General features: G+C 36.6%; 1 pseudogene; it reads right to left on the bottom strand.

Annotated features, from left to right (window-relative positions):
* Positions 1-10,031: 10,031 nt before the first annotated feature.
* On the bottom strand, positions 10,032-13,673 carry LOC148915673 (flavonoid 3'-monooxygenase CYP75B137 pseudogene; annotated as a pseudogene).
* Positions 13,674-17,938: the final 4,265 nt, after the last annotated feature.

Genomic DNA, 17,938 nt, shown 5'->3' with positions numbered 1-17,938 from the left:
AAGATGAAGTATTCTCTGACAGCTACCATAAACACCTTACAATTACTAAACAACATCCCAATCTCAAACTTTGGATCTGCCATGTCAATTGCAGCATTGAACTCTGGCCAATTCTTATCAACTTCCTCGTCAGAATTATACTTGGCATAATCCCTGCACTCAGAATCTTCATAATCCAATTCAACATCTATAGGCCAATCAGGGGCAGCTACATTCCCAGTTTCTTTAACCCCTGTCCATTCAGTTTGGTCATCCACCCATTCATTAAAAAAAAAAAACTTCATCATCTTCATCTTCATCTTCATTGAAGTTCTTGGGAATCATATAATTTGAGTCCTCACTATCACAAACATCATCATCTTCATCTTCAGAGTCTGCAGCATTTTCCAATCTTCTTCCGCTTCTCAACATTATGGAATGCCTTTGAAACTCGGTCCTGACGCCATCAACCCTTCCTTCCACAACTTTGTCTTTATGGTGAACAGTCTTTGTCCTCCTCAAACTGCCGCATCTTTTTTTAACAAATGCACTCCTGACCCTATGTGACATGTCTTGCCTTTGCCTTTATCAGAACAACCTTGACTTGGCTTTTCTTGGCCCTTGTCAGAATTCTCCTCATTATTCACAATGGCGGTTTCTTTGCCTTGTTTAGAAGCTTCATCAATCAACCCATCTTCATTCAACCCTTCTTCATTCAACTCTTTGCCTTCTCCACCTGCTTCTTGATTTCAAACCTTCTTGATTCAACTCTTCTTCATTCAACACTTCTATTACAACACTTGTTTTTTTCAACTTTAGGCAGAAACGAATTATGCACTTCCCCTGTTTTTCAATTTTGCCATATGCCCATTTTTTGACCTTTAAGTTTTCTACGCATTACACAAATTTTGTGTTCTGTATATGATTGGATTGAGCACAGAAAAATGAAGAAACTACATGGACCAAATGTCAAACATGGATACAAAAAAGAATAGAAGTCAGTGGAAACAAACACGTTGTTTCAAACAAGTAAACTGTTATACCTCCATAAAGAGCAAGTATGTTTATATATCGAGCAGTACGAAATAGTTGAACTTCACAATCTAAAGAATATGTATGCTAACAACGATTGCAACTCGAAAATAAAACCCAAAAATAGAAACAGTTTATGTTCCATGTAAGGCAATTAGCCATCGCCACCGACATTATAACATGGCTGAAGACCCTAGAAATTATTTCACCTTGCTACACAGAATACCAAAACCAAATAGCTCTATCAAAATGGATGAATGTTCATATAAAGCACCCCCAGCACAGCTTCGATGTCTGCATCTTCATATAAAGGATTTCCTGACATAATTAAGGAGCACAGTGAATTCCCAAGTGATAAGTGAAAACTGAACTCAATTCACTGGCATTATCATATTTACCTCATATATATATGCCTCTCCCTTTAAAGCCTCAATCGCAAGCTTGAGTTGGTAATACGTGATCTTCGAATGGTGCATAATGTAGAGACTATAAATGAACACCTACAATTTCCCTTCTTTGGATGAAACAAAACAACAAACAAACACAGAATCCAATTGCATAAATCGCCAAAACCATTAAATCCACAATGGAACGGGAATAAAACCATAATAAACTAGCAATAAAACAGCATTACGATGCCAATATAATACCACTAACATGGCAATCCAACATCAATAAAATAGCAATACGATACCAATAACAACAGCAAAACAACAGCAGTTTCAAACAAAGAACAAAGAACATACTCCTTCACTGTTTCAAACAAGGAATCATTACAATCAAACAATTTTAGAGAAACCTATAAACCCTAAACCAAATTCAGAGAAACCCCTAATCTAATTTCATAGAAACCCATAAACCCTAAACCAATTTCAGAGAAACCCCTAAACTCTAAACCAATTTCGAAGAAACCCCTAAACCAATTTCAGAGAAACCCCTAAACCCTAAACCAATTTCGAAGAAACCCCTAAACCAATTTCATAGAAACCATACACCCTAAACCAACTTTAAAGAAACCCCTAAACCCAAAGAAAACCCAAAGAAAATGATGATGAACCGTATCTTTTGGATGTGAACGGTGAAGTGAAGCTTCGATGAAAGACATCGCTGAGGGAGGAAGACCACTGCGTCAGAGAGAGAGAGAGAGAGAGAGAGAGAGAGAGAGAGCTTCATGAAAGTTGTTCATCTCTATGTCTACTGAAACATATCTAAATTTGGGTTTATTCGGACAAATTTTGAATCCTAAGAGCTGAAAACATCAGATGCACAGCATCAGTAAAATGCTTATAGCAGCAATTCGGGCCTAATTTCAATACTCTAATGAATTTTCTTTCTTCATGAAAGTTGTTCATTAGAATGTCTACTGCAACATATCCAAATTTGGGATCATTTGGATAAATTTGAATCCTCACAACATCAAACATCAGAAGCATACCAGCAACAGCGAAAGCTGATGACAGTGGCAATTCGGGCCTAATTATGTCCCAATTCGGGCCAGCTTCCAGTCATCAAATGAATATTCATTCTTCATGAAAGTTGTTCATTTGGATGTCTACTACAACATATCCGAATTTGGCGTCATTTGCATAAGTATTGTACCTTCAGAACACTAATCATGATTTCTGTTCATGAGAGCAGTGTATGACGACCAGTCAGTTGCAACCATGCTAAATCAGATTTCACATTGCTCAAATGGAATTAAGTTCTCCATGAATGTTGTTCCTACTTATGTGGAGAAGATATCCGAAATTTGCAGCAATTGGATCCATCTAGCATTTCCAGTTCATTATGCATCAAGACATGTTCGGAGGAGAAACTCAGTGACTGCAAATAAAGTTTCACTTCATTGATGGAGGAACTTCATCACAAGTGAGTTGATTCAAAGAAGAATAAAATAATGTTGTGGTAGATGGCAACAATTTAATATTCTCTATGATAAAGAATATTAAAACAAAGGAAAGCTCAACATACACGTGAAAAGTCTACACCAAGGTTGAAAGAAGAATAAAATAATATGTAAGTGGGCTTAAAGAATGAATAAAACAAGAAGTAGAGATGATGATCATTATCTCTCCATTTCTTTTTGTCTTTTAGGCAGCTACTTTTGGCTGTCACTCACCAATCAATGGCAAGTGGATGAATACTTTGGATTTCTTTAAGTATAATAGTGATAACTTTTGTCAAATCACATCAAAGCCTTTTAGCAACTTTTTTGGGTTTACTTATATTTGCACGCAACCCACTCACCAAAACCAATGGCAAGTGGGTACTTCAAATTGACTGCTAGTCCATTTAACCAACCTCCATTCTCTATAAATTGAAGGAGAAATCATCAGCAAAACACACACAACTCAACCAACAAAAACCAGACTCAACGTCTATAAACCCATCTCAAAAACTTGAAATAGCCTTCCTTTTTCATTATCTGAATTTCCCAGTTGACAACTCCTGAGGAATTTTCTTTATTTTGCTCTACCAACTCTTGGTATGATTTTTCCTTTTACAAGATTGAATAGAGATCTTCAACAGGCCCGGCCCTTAAGAAGCGGATCAGATCGCCTGAGCCCATCATTCAGGGGGGCCCAAATTTTTTTTTATATAGTAAGTATTATATTAGATTATTATAACTAATAACTGATTTAATATATTGAAAAGAAAAAAAAAACCAACGATCTGCTGGTCTGTTCTAGTCCTCAAGAAGAGAGAACGCTTTTGTGCACCCATTTCACTCATCCAGGTCACTTTTTCTTCTTCTTCTTCTTCTACTTCTTCTTCTCCTTCTCCTTCTTCCTCTTCTTCTATAGAGTTTGAATCCTCTCCTAAGCCTCATCTAACTAAGTTGCTCCTTGTGATTCGTGAATCTTCTACAGAGTTGTGAATCCCTAAATTAAATTTTCTGTTGGTAGATTAGGGAGATTCCAAAAATTCAAAGTGTGGGCTTTTATTCAGTGCAAAATTGGTCCTTGTTAATTGAAGGTAATTTTTTATGATTTGATATTAATTGAAAAGGGAAATATGTCTTCTTTTCTTTGTTTGTAGATTTGTGAACTCATGTTGTGTATTTGCAGGAAAGCTCTAATTGATTGCAAATTTGGAAATATCAAGTTTGTTTCCGTGGAGGGGGATTTCTCAAAGGGGGATTTCTCAAATTTCAGGTTATGTTGTTCTTTGTTTATTCTTTGAAGTATTAAAATTGCATTGGCTTTCCTTGTATTGTTTCTATTTTCAAGTAACAATGTTCCCTAAGAAACACCCATCTGGAAGTCAAAAAGAAAAGAAAAAGATAGAGAGAAGAATTAACTCAAACTCAAAAGGGAGCTTTTGGATAAATTTTTTCAAAACCAAACAAATAGTTCACTTGATAACTCAACTGAAGATTTAGTCAATGAATCTGAGCAGCAAAATCATGTTAAAGAATTTGTAGGAATTGATAATGATTTAGTCAATGAATCTGAACAACAAAATCAAGTGGAAGAATTAGTAGGAATTGAGAATGATTTTAATGCAGAGGTAGGTGACTTAGGTGAAGATAAACATGTTGAGAATGAAGATTTTGATCATCTTTGTAATAATGAAGACACTGAACCTGAGGGAGTTGAACCAAGTTTTCCTTTAAACATTTTTGATCCTAGAGTTTGGGATAATCTAGATGAAAAAATGAGAGCTTTACTTGTGGAAAAAGGTCCTGCAAGAGATAATAATATCAAATTTCCCAGGTATGGAAACTGTAGACATTTTTCCTCGACTTATTACATGAGAAAGTTATCAAATGGAGAAACACATGACATAAAATGGCTAGTATACTCAAAGGAATTGGATAAGGTATTTTGTTTTTGCTGTAAGTTGTTTAAGACAATGTGTTGTAGAAGCCAATTAGCAAACAAATGACTTAGAGAAATGGTGAGTCTTCTGATGTTGATGCAAATGATTTGTTTTCAGAGTTACAGGTGCTGCAATATCTTTTACCATCAGCAATAAACACAACACTTGAAATTGTAGAGTTTGTAAAAGATATGGACTGTTTTCCAATTGTTTTGATTGCCTATAGAATATTATTGACTATGCCTGTGACTGTAGCATATGCAGAAAGAAGCTTTTCTAAATTAAAATTATTGAAATCTTATACTTGAGGTCTACCATGTCACAAGAAAGGCTAAATGGGCTAGCAATCTTATCCATTGAAAAGGAGATGTTAGAAAAGCTTGAATTTGAAAGCATCATGGAGGATTTTGCTTCTCAAAATGCAAGAAGAAAATCATTTAAATAATACTTTTTAAAGTGTAATTTTGTTGTTTTTCACCTTATCTTGTAGGTGGTGATGATATTTTGCTGGTTGTTGAGGATGCAAAGGGATTTCAAGTAAGTTGCTATTGTTTGCTTTGGCTATTGAGGAAGAAAATACATTTTTGTTTTGCTGGTTGCTGAGGATGCAAAGAGATTCAAGTAGGCTGCTGCAGTTTGCTTTGTCTATTGAGGATGTAAAGACATTTTTGTTTTGCTGGTTGCTAAGGATGCAAAGAGATTTCAAATAGATTGATGTTGTTTTGCTTCAGCTATTCAGCATTTAGAGAGAAAAAAAAAAATTTGGCTGGTTGCTTGTTGCTTGTTGCTTGTTGCTGGATGAAAAAGAACTTTTTGAATTGTTATAAGTATTTATCTTGTTTATATATTGTAGCCTTTTATTCTAAATTTTTATATATTGATGTTTGAATCGATACAATTTCTTTGGCTTGAATGTTAAATTTTTAGTTAATTTGAACAGGTTAAATCTTGGTTAAAAAATCAGAGTGAGTTCACCACTATGTTTATATATATATATATATAGGGGCCTAATTTTTACTTTTGCCATGGGCCCTGAAAAATTCAAGACCGACACTGATCTTCAATCCCCATTTTAATTTTATGTACCAGGCCTGAATAGAGAAATCTTCAGGCTATGTTGTTTATGTACTTCCTTTTTCTTTAAAGTTGTCTGAATAGAGAAATATTTCGATAAACTTGTCATTTCCATTATTGTTCAATTTCAACTTCTGTCAGTTACCATTTTCGCTAGATGAATTGAGGCATAGAAAAGAACCTTGTATTGGGTCAGTTCCCCGCCCAATCCACAATCGATTAATTAAAGTCAATATTGGTGCTCATTTTCCAATCTTACCATTTTCAATCTATTGCAGTTTTTCACTGCCAACAGTGGCACGCCTTCTCAATTGCAACAAGCAAACTCCACGGCCAAACCCTAACGTGAATGGCCAGCGAGTCCTTTTCGGGTAAACACCTTCCTTCCATGTTTTTGTTGAAGACCCTCATTTTCAGCTGGAGGCATACTCATCGATTTTGATGGCAGTAGTGAAGATCTTTTCAGGATGTGAAAAAGCCTTACATTGTTGCCTCCTAATCCCTGTATATCAAACACAGCAAGTACAGGGAAAAAGTCAAACTTTCTTCTTTGCAAGCAACCCCATAATTTCTGTCACCACCTTCCGAAACTCAACCCCAATATCAGTTGCTCCCTTCTCTTCTTGCCGCGTCCCGCCCCATATCATGCACTTGAGTGTATTGATGCGTAAAAATGCCACCTTCCCCAAATCAATCTGTGCTGCTGCTTTGCCATAAATATAATTCAGAGACTTGTGAACATCTTCTTTCCTCGGAGAATAGCAAGGATCAATGTTGGCATTGCTCAGCATGTGGCTCATGAATGTTAGTGAGATCCTAGCTTAATTAGGAGATTTATTTCCTAGTTTATAAGGACTATATTTCTTTCCTTTTGCAGATATTGTGTAATTAGGATTTTATCTTGTTTCCTAGTTTGACCATACTAGGGTTACATTCTTGTATTATAAATACCTCATTTTGTTTGACATGGCATCAGAGCCAACTTTTTTGGTGACTTGTGTGATGTGCCCCATATTTTTTTTCTACCTGTGCCGTGTGTGCCCTTTTGGGTTTATGTGTTGTGTTGTAGTGTACGTGCCTCTACTGTGTTTGTGTCATTCCTTTCTTCGTGCATCTGCTGTATTTGTGTCTTTCTTTGTGTTCCAGCTGTACTCTGCCGTGTTTGTGCCTTTACTATCTTATCTGTCTTCGTGCATCTGCCGTATTTGTGTCTCTTTGTGTTCATTGTATACTCTCGTGATGTGTTAAGTTTTGCTTCAATCGTGGTGAGAACTCCATTGTTGGTGCTATTCTCTTTATACGCAAATTTGTGTGTTTCGACTCTATTCCAGGTACTGGCTCCAATACTTAGATAATTGACACTGGTCCTTCTAATCATATGACTTATGATGCTAATTTTTTTGATAAGTTGTCTAGTAACACCCGTGACCCATACATAACTAGTGCTAATGGCTTGCCCTCTCCAATTACTAGCGATGGCACAATCTCTCTCACTCCTACTCTGTCGTTGTCTCATGCGTTATTAGTTCCCAATATCTATTGTAACTTGTTATCTGTTGGTCGATTACTTGATAAACTTAATGCTTCTGCTACTTTCTATCATACACATTGCTCTTTTCAGGATTTTCAGACTCACGAGATGATTAAGCAAGGTAAACAGATATGGGGAGTTATATTATTTGACATTGCCTTCTACACCGATTCGTGATCGTATGCGTTACATTCAAAGTTGCAGATGTCATAGACAAAACAAATTTGGTTATGGCATCGTCGCTTGGGACACCAGTCATTTGGCTACCTTAAGCATTTGTTTCCATTTTTATTCTGCTCTTGTGATGAGTCTAGTTTTAAGTGTCAGACATGTATTTTGGCCAAGAGTCATCGCATTGTTCCTTCTTTGAGTGATAGTAAAGCTGCAAAGCCTTTTGATTTAGTGCATAGTGACCAAATTTCTTACATTTCCAGCATTCAATTTTCTTTTTGTCGGTGGTCTTTTTAAATTTGTCATCCTTATCTTGTCCACGTACTTTTGACCAATTTTTCTTGGGGTGAAACTTTCTTTTACTATAAAACTCATCATTATGTTTAAAGGAATGTCGTTTTCTTTGAAAATGTCTTGATTTACTTGATTGATGCTCATAATTTCTATGTTTGATTTTTTTTTGGAGAGTGGAATAGAAGCTAAACCATATTGTTCACAAAAGTCTCCTAAGTCATATTTGGCGGATTTTCTATCTGACTGAATTTGTTTACCAATTTTCATATCAACACACATTTTCATTCCAACTTGATTAATTGTACTAATTATATTACCGTAGGTTAGACTATCAGCGTCTATATGACCCTGATCATTAATCATGACTGTTCGTATATTATGGGCAAACAGATTAGGGAGACCATTAATGAATTTTTCTTTCCAAAAGGGTTGATTACTGTTGTCTCTAAGATGACTCTAGATATAAAGACATCTTTGTACCATCTGAAATCACTTAATTTGGGACATCTAAGGTTACTAAGTTGATCGTGAATTCTGGTTGTAGTGTTACTAGATGTTCCTATGAAATGTTCAATGATTGTATATAATAAGGTATTGACTCTATCTTCAATGCATGTACCTAATCGTTCATTGAAAATGGGAAGACCTTCTTCATTAAGTTTTACTGCATGTATGATTTGTCGTTTTGACTCTTCAGTTAAGTGTTTATCCCACCAAGAACGTAAAGTTCCGATGAATCCTGTTTCTAAAAGGGGAACAATTTCTGCCTGTCTTAAATTGTGATTGGTAATGTAACTATTGGCTACCATGGACATGTGTTGTAACTTGTTTAGGATTTCTTGTTCTGATTGACCATCGATATTCCATTCATAAAGTTTATCAGATGAGACTGAAAATTGACTTTGGGAATTTCTTTCTTCAAACTGGATGTCAGGGGGAGTTGGTTTGCGATACCAATTTTTTGTTAGACTAGTAGGATTAACTTTGTTTCTTAACCTGCTAAGTTTCAAATTTTGATAAGTGCTAACTTCTAAATTATTAAAGGCTTTTTCAATTGTTGCTATATATCACTAGAATTTGTGTTACTACTGGATATGGATTCAGTGTCAGAGCAATTGGTTTGAGCAAAGGATTCTAACACTTTGAGACCAGGAGGTTCGGGCTTTTCTTTTACTGGGGTTAACTGTTTGAGCAATTACTTCAATTTTTTCGATTGTAGGAGTTGTCCTAAGAGTAGAGCTTGGCTTTAGGTCTTGGAATTTTACTAAAGGTTTTTCTTTCTGAAGCTTGGGGTTTGTTTCGTGATGGATTAGCTTGTCGACCTTTGTTTCAATTTTATCTAATTGTTTTCCTAAAACTATTAGGCTTTGGTTTGTATAATTATTCTGCTCAATTAATTTTTTATCATTTGGCTTAGGGATTTTGAAAGGACTAGCAGTAATTTTCGCATTTTTCTGGCTTATAACTATAGCTTCGACCGGGTGGTGACTAGCTGTGACTTCGGTGTTATCTTCCTTTTTCCATTTTTCTTGAGTTAAAGTTTTTATTTTCTTCTTTTGATTAACATTTTCAACAAAATCAAGATAAAATATTTCTGACTAGGTTTTTAACATATAACTTTTCCATATATATATATATATATATATATTATCCTAAGTTGTCAAATGCAAAGCTCAATATATATAGTATTTCAGAATTTTGGGAGGGCCAAGGCCCTTGCAGGCATAAGCACACATCCGCCACTAGCGATGAGAGATTAAGTCTTTAAATAATATGCTCAGACTTCTCAAGGCAGTTGTTGAGAATTGAAATTGAACACAAAGAGAGCGTTCTCTTCTTTTCTCATAATCTGAGTATTCTTAGCATCAACAAATTTGAGTGTTTTATCTTGTCTTTTGTGCCTAATTTCGGGGTATACGGAGCTTGATGGTTGTTGGTTCATGTATCCCAACACCCTGGCTCAAGTATGGTTGCATCACATGTGCTCATTTATCATCGGGATCAATAATTCTTTGGTATGTGTAGAAGCTCATAGGCCTTGAGGCTTTCCATTACTAATGCTATACGTGAATTTTCGAGAGAGGAAATAACATTTGAATTAGTTCTCGATGTTAGACGGTCAAGTTGCTAATCTTAAATATTGATCAAGTTCATATAAACCGTAGTTTAAGTACAACTTCAATCATCAAAAGCATTAACATCTTGAAATATTGTAGGCTACTCATAGAGTGCTGGATCCGATAGCCTTGGAGTTGGGATGAGAACCAGAGGTATCTTCTTCTTCATCACAATCCCAAACTTCTCTGAAAGATCCAGCTCCTCCCCCTGTGGCAATTTCCAGTCAAAGGAATGCAAGAGTGTAGCAAGTGTATATACCATCATCCTGTTAGCCAATGCGCTGTCCCAACACATATTCTTCTGCCTGACCCGAATGGTAAATAGTTGAAGTCACGTCCACTATAGTCCCATTTGCCATGCAAGAACTTTCCTGGATCAAAATCCAATGGGTGTTCCCAGTTAGAAGGGTCCCTATGAATAGCCCATGCGTTAACAAGAACCCTAGAACCATTTGGAATGGTGTAGCCTCCCACTATGCATGTTTCACTTGGGCAGTGAGGGATTAAAAGTGGCGCGACTGGGTGCAGGCGCAGAGTTTCTTTCACCACAGCTTGTAAGTATGGTAATTTGAAAATATGAGTTGCTTGTACAATGTTGCCTTTGCCCCATCACCGCCGGATTGTTCATGGTTTCAGCAAATGCAAACTCAGCTGTGTTGGAGGATGTGTCGGTCCCACCAAGCATCATATCCTGCCCTCAATCATATTGTTAAACATCATATTAATGTGATAGTTTGTTTACAATTCACATGAAACATGAGAAAGATATATATGCTTACACTCCACAAGGCACGTTATTTTGCTAGACTATTTGGTACCTAAGATTTCAAGAGATTGTGAATTGAACTCAAAGATCACATTAATTTGTCTAAAATTTGGTACCGTAAGATTCTCGTACCCTAGAATTTGTTATGGACACATCCTAATTTTAGTCCCTAAAATTTGTTGTGGACACTCAATTACTCATGATACCATTATTGTGTTTTTAAACTATAACTTCCCCCTTTGTTGTGGCGCTGAAACGAAGCTTGGATTTGTTATAAAAGTTGTTCACTAAATGAAGTCACTTTTAAAATATTCCGACTATAATCCTTAAATATATATTTTTTTCTTTGATACTTCATAGGAAAAACTAATAATTATCCCAAAATAATATTTTTCAAATCCCAATTGAATACACCCCTTAAAACTAAACTACAAATCGAACCCAAAAATAATGACAACCTCATATTTTTCTCAAAAAGTTAAGTTAATCTGGATGAGAAATTGGGAAAACTAACAATCACAAGTTTGGCCGAGTATGCTGCCAATCATTTCTTACCTCTTATTATAGTGTGCAGTTCTGGAGGAGCACCCATGCAAGAAGAAAGTTTGAGCTTGATGCAAATGGCCAAAATATCTTCTGCTTTATATGATTATCAATAAAATACAAAGTTATTTTATGTATCAATCCTTATATCTCCTACCACATGAGAAATTATAGAATAGTACTATATCACCACGTCAGCTGGTGATACTCCTATTTAAAATTTTCCATGTGTCATTTTTAAAAACAATTAAAACTTTATTTTACAGTTGGACGTAAAACCCAACTATAACCCTTTGAAATAAAATTTAAAAAATAAAAGATCATGAAAAAGTCGAACCGCCCACCCCAAATCTGTAAAAGCTTGAAGTGAGAGATAGGTGTTGATGGTAATTGAATTTCAATGCTTAAGATATGTTGCATGTGCTTCCATGGGTTCAAGAGACCTTTCAGTTTTATAGAGAGAGAGAAAGCGAGAGAGAGAGAGAGAGAGAGAGAGAGAGAGAGAGAGAGAGAGAGTAAAGGGAGGCAGTGTATGGTAAGGGGTTGGGTCGGGTGTTGGGCTGGAATTAGGGGATTCCAATTCCATTCCAAAAAAATTTGGAATGAAAATTCTTTTCCAATTCCATTCCAAAAAATTTCAGAATTTCGACATCCATTCCAATTCGGAAAACTCGGAATTTTTGGAATTATAGGAAAATTTCGAAACTTACATATTTTGGAATATTTTTGGAAAGTTTTGGAAACTTATTGAAAATTTTAAACATGTCTAACGATTTAAAAGGTTAAAATTTTCTCAAAATTGAAAAATCATACAGAAAAGCTCAAAAAACTATTATATGCTATCACTTATATGTTGTTATCCGTTATGAAATAGCTCGTCTAGGTCATTAAGTCATATCAAATTCAATATGAAGCTAATCATTATGAGTAATCTAAATGAGGCAGATAAGGAAACATTAAAGTTAAGCACTGGGATAGAAAGCACTTATCTCATTATTTTGGCTTTTAAGAGCATCTCCACCCAAGTTGTCAAAAGCCAGGTGGGGTGCTAAATGGCTAGAAAAGGTGGCTCACTCATATCCACCCGAATTGCTATATCCGAAGGGCTTCCATATGCTTTTCTCTTACCATATTTTCATTGTTTTTCATTCATTCTTTAATAAAATAATAATTTTAGTTAACAGTTTGGGTGGAATAAGAAGTTGTTCATAATGTTAAATTGACATACAGGCCGTCAAATACAAATTTAATGTTTTTTATTTGACATTTCCCTTGGAGATGCTCTAATAAGATCCCTGAATTTGGAATAGTTTGGCTTTAATAAATTTCATGTATTTGGAATACTTAGAGTTCTCAATGTATCTAGATTAATGGGGTCCATTATCTAGATTAGTGAGGTCCATTAATTTGGGTCCAAAGTTTTTTCTCTCTGTTAGTATGGTTGACACCTGTTGAGAATTGATTGGTTGGGGACACTTACATGGCATACCCGTGCCAGGGAAGTTTTTCTCATATACTATTCCACGGATTTAGAACTAGTTTCAGCGAGTTTTATGATATAGGGCCCGAAAACTCTTCAACTGGGATGCAAGTCATTCTATAGTGAGGGCCTAATATATGGCTCTTAGGTGAGACCCTATTTCTTAATGGTTGGATGACATTAGTTAGTCGTTGGATCAAATTGATTAGCTTGATCTAACGAATAAAATTTAAGACCTCGCCTAAAGGTCATATGTAAGGTCCTCACTATAGAATTATGTTGAAATGCCTTTTGGCATTTGAGCTCTATATTTTTTAGGCCCAAAATGGTACAGCCCCATTTAAGGCCCCCGTTGGGGATGGCCTGAAGTTAAAAACTTTTCTTTTCAAGGTTTAGGAATATAGCTATATTTGTTTTTGGTGGTTAAGTGGAATATGTATATTCTAAAAATTTTTCTATTTTTTCCCAATACATATTGGTTCAGTATGGAAGGTTATGAACAATACGCAAGTGTTTGGACTGAACGAAATTTCCAAAAGCAATATCAAAGGTCTGAATTGCATCATCTGGGCATTTAGCTTTTGTATGTAAATCAAGTTTTGAAGAATAGTAGTTCACGTACCATGAGCAGAGCTTTGATGTGAGTCATGGTCAGAGGCGTCTTGGAATCTCCTCCCTCCTCTTTCAATTTCAACTAAAAAGTCAAAAATCTGGAGTCTCTTTCGCGCCTTCCTCCTCCATCCTCAGCCGTTGATTAATCATCTGCTCAAATATCCTATCAAACCTCTGCACCAGCCCTTCCAACTGCTTCTTTATACCTCGCAAATCGAACCGACCCAAACCCAGTAAAAGAAATCGAAACATTGGGCCGACCTACGAGCCCGTCATCTCGACACCACTTTCCGAAACTCCGCCGAGCCCGGCCCTCTCCTCTCCGTCCTCCGCCGCGATGCAGCCACCACATATCATGCTAGAGATGACGTTAAGCTATGTCAGAAGATCTGCCGCCCACATTTACGGGCTACCCGGCTTGACCGTCTTTCGACTGGTTTTGGAGGATCGATTGAACGAGTCCAGCGGCGCCGCCGAGCATCTTCAAGATGGAGACCTTTCAAGATCCGCCACTCCGGCCCGCTGGGTCCACATGACGCCGGCCCCTCCGTAGAAGGCAATCCGGCGGCTACGAGGACGCCACGATTGGCGAAGGTAATATCACGGTCTTTGAGGACCTCGGCGGTGAGGAAGGGAGTTGATGACAATGCAGGTCATGGCGCCGAGGCGAGCTTGAAGATTGGGCCATAGGTGTAGGCGTGCGGCGTAGTAGGAGTGGAGTTGTGGGTCGAGAGAGAGAAGGTTACCGAGTAAGGGCATGCCTAATGGGCCTGGGCGAGGCGGCCCATGGGTTGTGCGAGTTGTGCGACCGCACAGGGCCCCCAAAATTTAGGGGCCTCCAAATTTTTCCAAGTTAACCCATTAAATTAACTAAAACATGAAGAAAAAAATGAAATATTAAATATCACCCCACAACACCACATGCAAGGCATCAAAACCAAAATTGAATTGAATATTAATTATCAACAAATTCTACGACTTAGAGAGTAGAGGTCCTAATTTAATTCATTTTCCTCTTCCCAACTCTCACGTTGCAACTCTTCTTTTTATTTATTTATTATGGTTTAAAACCTGTGTTTTCCTCTTTCCAACTCTCAAGCTGCAAAACCATTATAATATTCTTTTCTCTTTCAGTAAGTCTTTCTCACTCTCCTCCATCAAAATAAAGTCATTTCTCTTCAGTACCAGTGTACCACCTTCTTCCATCAAATTTTGGATTGTAAAAACCCAAGCTTTAGCCCTTTCCCCAAAATCACAGTTCTTTTCTCCCTCCCTTATTCACATGAGAATTCACCAAGCATTGAAATTGGAAAATCAATTTATCATCTCTGTGATTTGGAAGGGTAACTAAAGAAATTTTTCTAGGAAGTCCTTTTCGAATGTGTTCTTCCCATGTCAGAAATTTTTATTTCTATATGGATTTTTTTTTTCCTACTTGTATATATAGGTCATCGACATTCATATTTGCACAGGGCCTCCAAAATCAATGGACCGGCTCGCCTGGGGCAACGGTGGAATTTTGTTATAGACTTTTTCATGCACATCCATGCACACCAGATGCTTGCGAAAATGGCTGAGAGAGTGTAGAAAAGATGCCAACTCTCATAATTTCTGGTACTAGTTTTGAACCAATTCATGGTAAGCTTCAAATTGGGATTCGAGTTTTGTGTGAAGAAATAAAGGGAGAAAGGGAAGGACTCAGTGTGTTGCTAGTGAATATCCAGTGTACGATTAACTCAGAGGGGTGGTTTTAATTATAATTAAACCTAAAGCACGGTTGCAAATTGCAATGCAATCAACTAACTCTTTATTTAATTATAATTTTTAGAACATGTTGATTAAAAGAAACCCCATTTTTCCAATTTGGTGGGATGAAGACCATGGGCATGATTTCCCATATCACCACCATGTTTACCCCACAGATCCTGCTCCATACCGACCCAAAATCTATGGCTCATTTGGTTTCCTTCACCTCCCCTTTGATCTGGCCCCATCATCCGTGGTTTGTAGTTGCAAACTTTGAACGCGTTTTGACGCATATTAACTGGAAGGTGTGTAGAGCTTCAGCTCGGGTGCTTGCACCACCTCCTTCCAGGTTCTTGGTTCATTTCTACCTAGCTGTGGAATGGGTTTGCTCATTCTTGTTCTGTTGGCTGCTATCTTTTGGATGTATTGGTTGGGTTAATTCTGGATCTGTTACGGAATCTCGGGTGGGCTATGTTTTGAGGGATGTTTGGCTTGGTTTGCTGACCTACGGATATTTGGTTCTTCATGGTGGTGATTGGTGGTTTGTCCATCTACAGTCATGGAATTTCTCTTTGTTGGTGGTGGCGACTTGGAGTTTCTCTTTGGCTGTGGAGGCGGCTAGGTTTTCTATGTTTTATTTTATGTGTTTTATGTTTAATGTGGACTTTATGCTAAATGTGGGCGTAATGCCTCCTTGTGGGCTATATGCCTTTATGTGGACTAAATGTCTTTTTGTTGGTTTTCAACGTTTTAGGTTTTGGCTCAGGAACATGATCTTCATGCTATACTGTATTGGTTTTAGCTAGATTTGTTCCTGTTTGTTTTCTGGCCGGTGTTTTTGCTCGATTTTGCTTGTACTGTTCTCTATCCCTTTGGGGATTTGCAATGAATTGCATTTTCGACCAAAAAAAAACAAAAACAAAGCTCCAAAAGGAACTCCAACAAGTCCAACACAAATATATATATTAGGAACTTTTTGTTTTTATTTTCAACTCCACCGGATAAAATTAGGGGTGGCATTCTAGACCGAAAAATCGAAAAATCACAAAAACCAACCGACATTTAACCACAATTGAACCGCAATCGGGGGGAAACCGAACCACATTTGCGGTTGCGGTTGCGGTAGTTGATTTTCACAACTTGCCTTTACCGCAAACTGCGACTATATTTAAAAATATATATATTGCATTTTATTGTAGGTAGCATTGGTGCTCAAACAACACAACGGAGTCCTTCAAATCCACTCACCACCACCCACACTTGAGTTTGTAACATTTGTGCATTTCATTTTCCTTTTAGTTTGTAACTTTAATTAACTTTGAATTGGATTTTTCCTTTGGGTTGTAACTTTAATTCATTTTGCATTTCATTTTCCTTTTGGTTTGTAACTTTAAAGGATTTGGAATTGGAATGCTTGAGAAGTTGAGGTTGTGAATGCTTGAGAAGTTTAACTTTAATTGAAATGCTTGGAATTATAACTTTAATTTTCTTTAGGTTGTGAATGCTTGAGAAGTTGAGGAGGTTGTGAATTTATATATGCTTGAGATGTTGAGGTTGTGAATTTATTTCTTTAGGTGTGAATTTATATTTTAGGGTTAAAGTATGCTTGAACTCAAAAGGCTTCAAAAGAAGCATCAAAACTAGGCCTAAAATGTGGAAGATTGGATTTTTATGATATAAAAAGAATTTGCGGTTTTAAACCGCTAATTCACGGTAACCGACCGCTTTTTGCGGTTTACATAATGCGATAAACCGCAAAGCGGTTGATTTGAGGTTTCAAAAATCACCATATCGCAAAAATCACAAGATCTCAATCCCTGCCCATATAAATCTGTTTCTTTATAGCGAGGCCACATTTACGATTGCCACGTGCCTGTAGCAGCCCAACTGACAAGATCGACAAGAAATGATATGAGGAGGTTTTACAATTATGCTTTCTATTATTTATTTAAATTTAGCTAAAAATATATAAAAGTTATTTTAGGAGCTCTCTATAAAATTTAAACTCCAATCATGCTCTTTAGTTTAGGAAGTCATAAATGTTATAACTCTTTTTTAATTGGTCCATCTCTATTAAAAAATAATATAAAAAATGGTTAACTTTAATTAAAAGTTTGAAATACTCATTAAATAAACGAACATTAAATTATAGAGAACCACTAGGAGTCCTCTCTCTCCTCAGATTTAGGAGCTCCTAGAGGACTCCCTATTTTAGGAGGTGGATAGGGAGTGTGGCTAGAGTTGCATTTTTACAATTTCTCCCTAAAATTTGTCTAAAGAGGTGGTTTAGGGAGCCTATTGTGGATGCTTTAAAGGTATCCTTATTTTAGGAGGTGGATAGGGAGTATAGTTGGAGTTGTATTTTTCTAATTCCTCTATAAAATTTGACTAAGGAGGTTATTTAGAGAGCCCATTGTGGATGCTCTAAGGAGGTATTACAATTTATGTAGCATTGGGATCGATGACATTAATAAGGTCAATGCATGGGATGTGATGGAGCCAAGATTTTATATGTGGGGGGCCAATATATTAGGGTTTATGGTTGATTCCTTTCCTAGTGTTAAGCTTGTAAATAAATAAATAACCGGTTATCTTTGATTTCCTATTTTCTTAAATATACTTGTGAAAGAAAGATTTGATTGACTGTTTCTTTTAATTTTTTATTATTAATTATGTTGGTGGGATCCATGAGTAACTTAGCCATTTTGCTAAGGAAATAACCTTTTAGTTGGAGGAGGAAACGTAAAATCCCTTATTCTCTTTATTGTGAG

This window comes from Prunus mume, linkage group LG7 (assembly GCF_029339155.1).
Source record: "Prunus mume cultivar Tortuosa linkage group LG7, ASM2933915v1, whole genome shotgun sequence".
NCBI classification, from domain to species: Eukaryota; Viridiplantae; Streptophyta; class Magnoliopsida; order Rosales; family Rosaceae; genus Prunus; species Prunus mume.
Note: the sequence above shows the minus strand (reverse complement) of the source record. Positions and strands in the feature narration are given on the sequence as shown.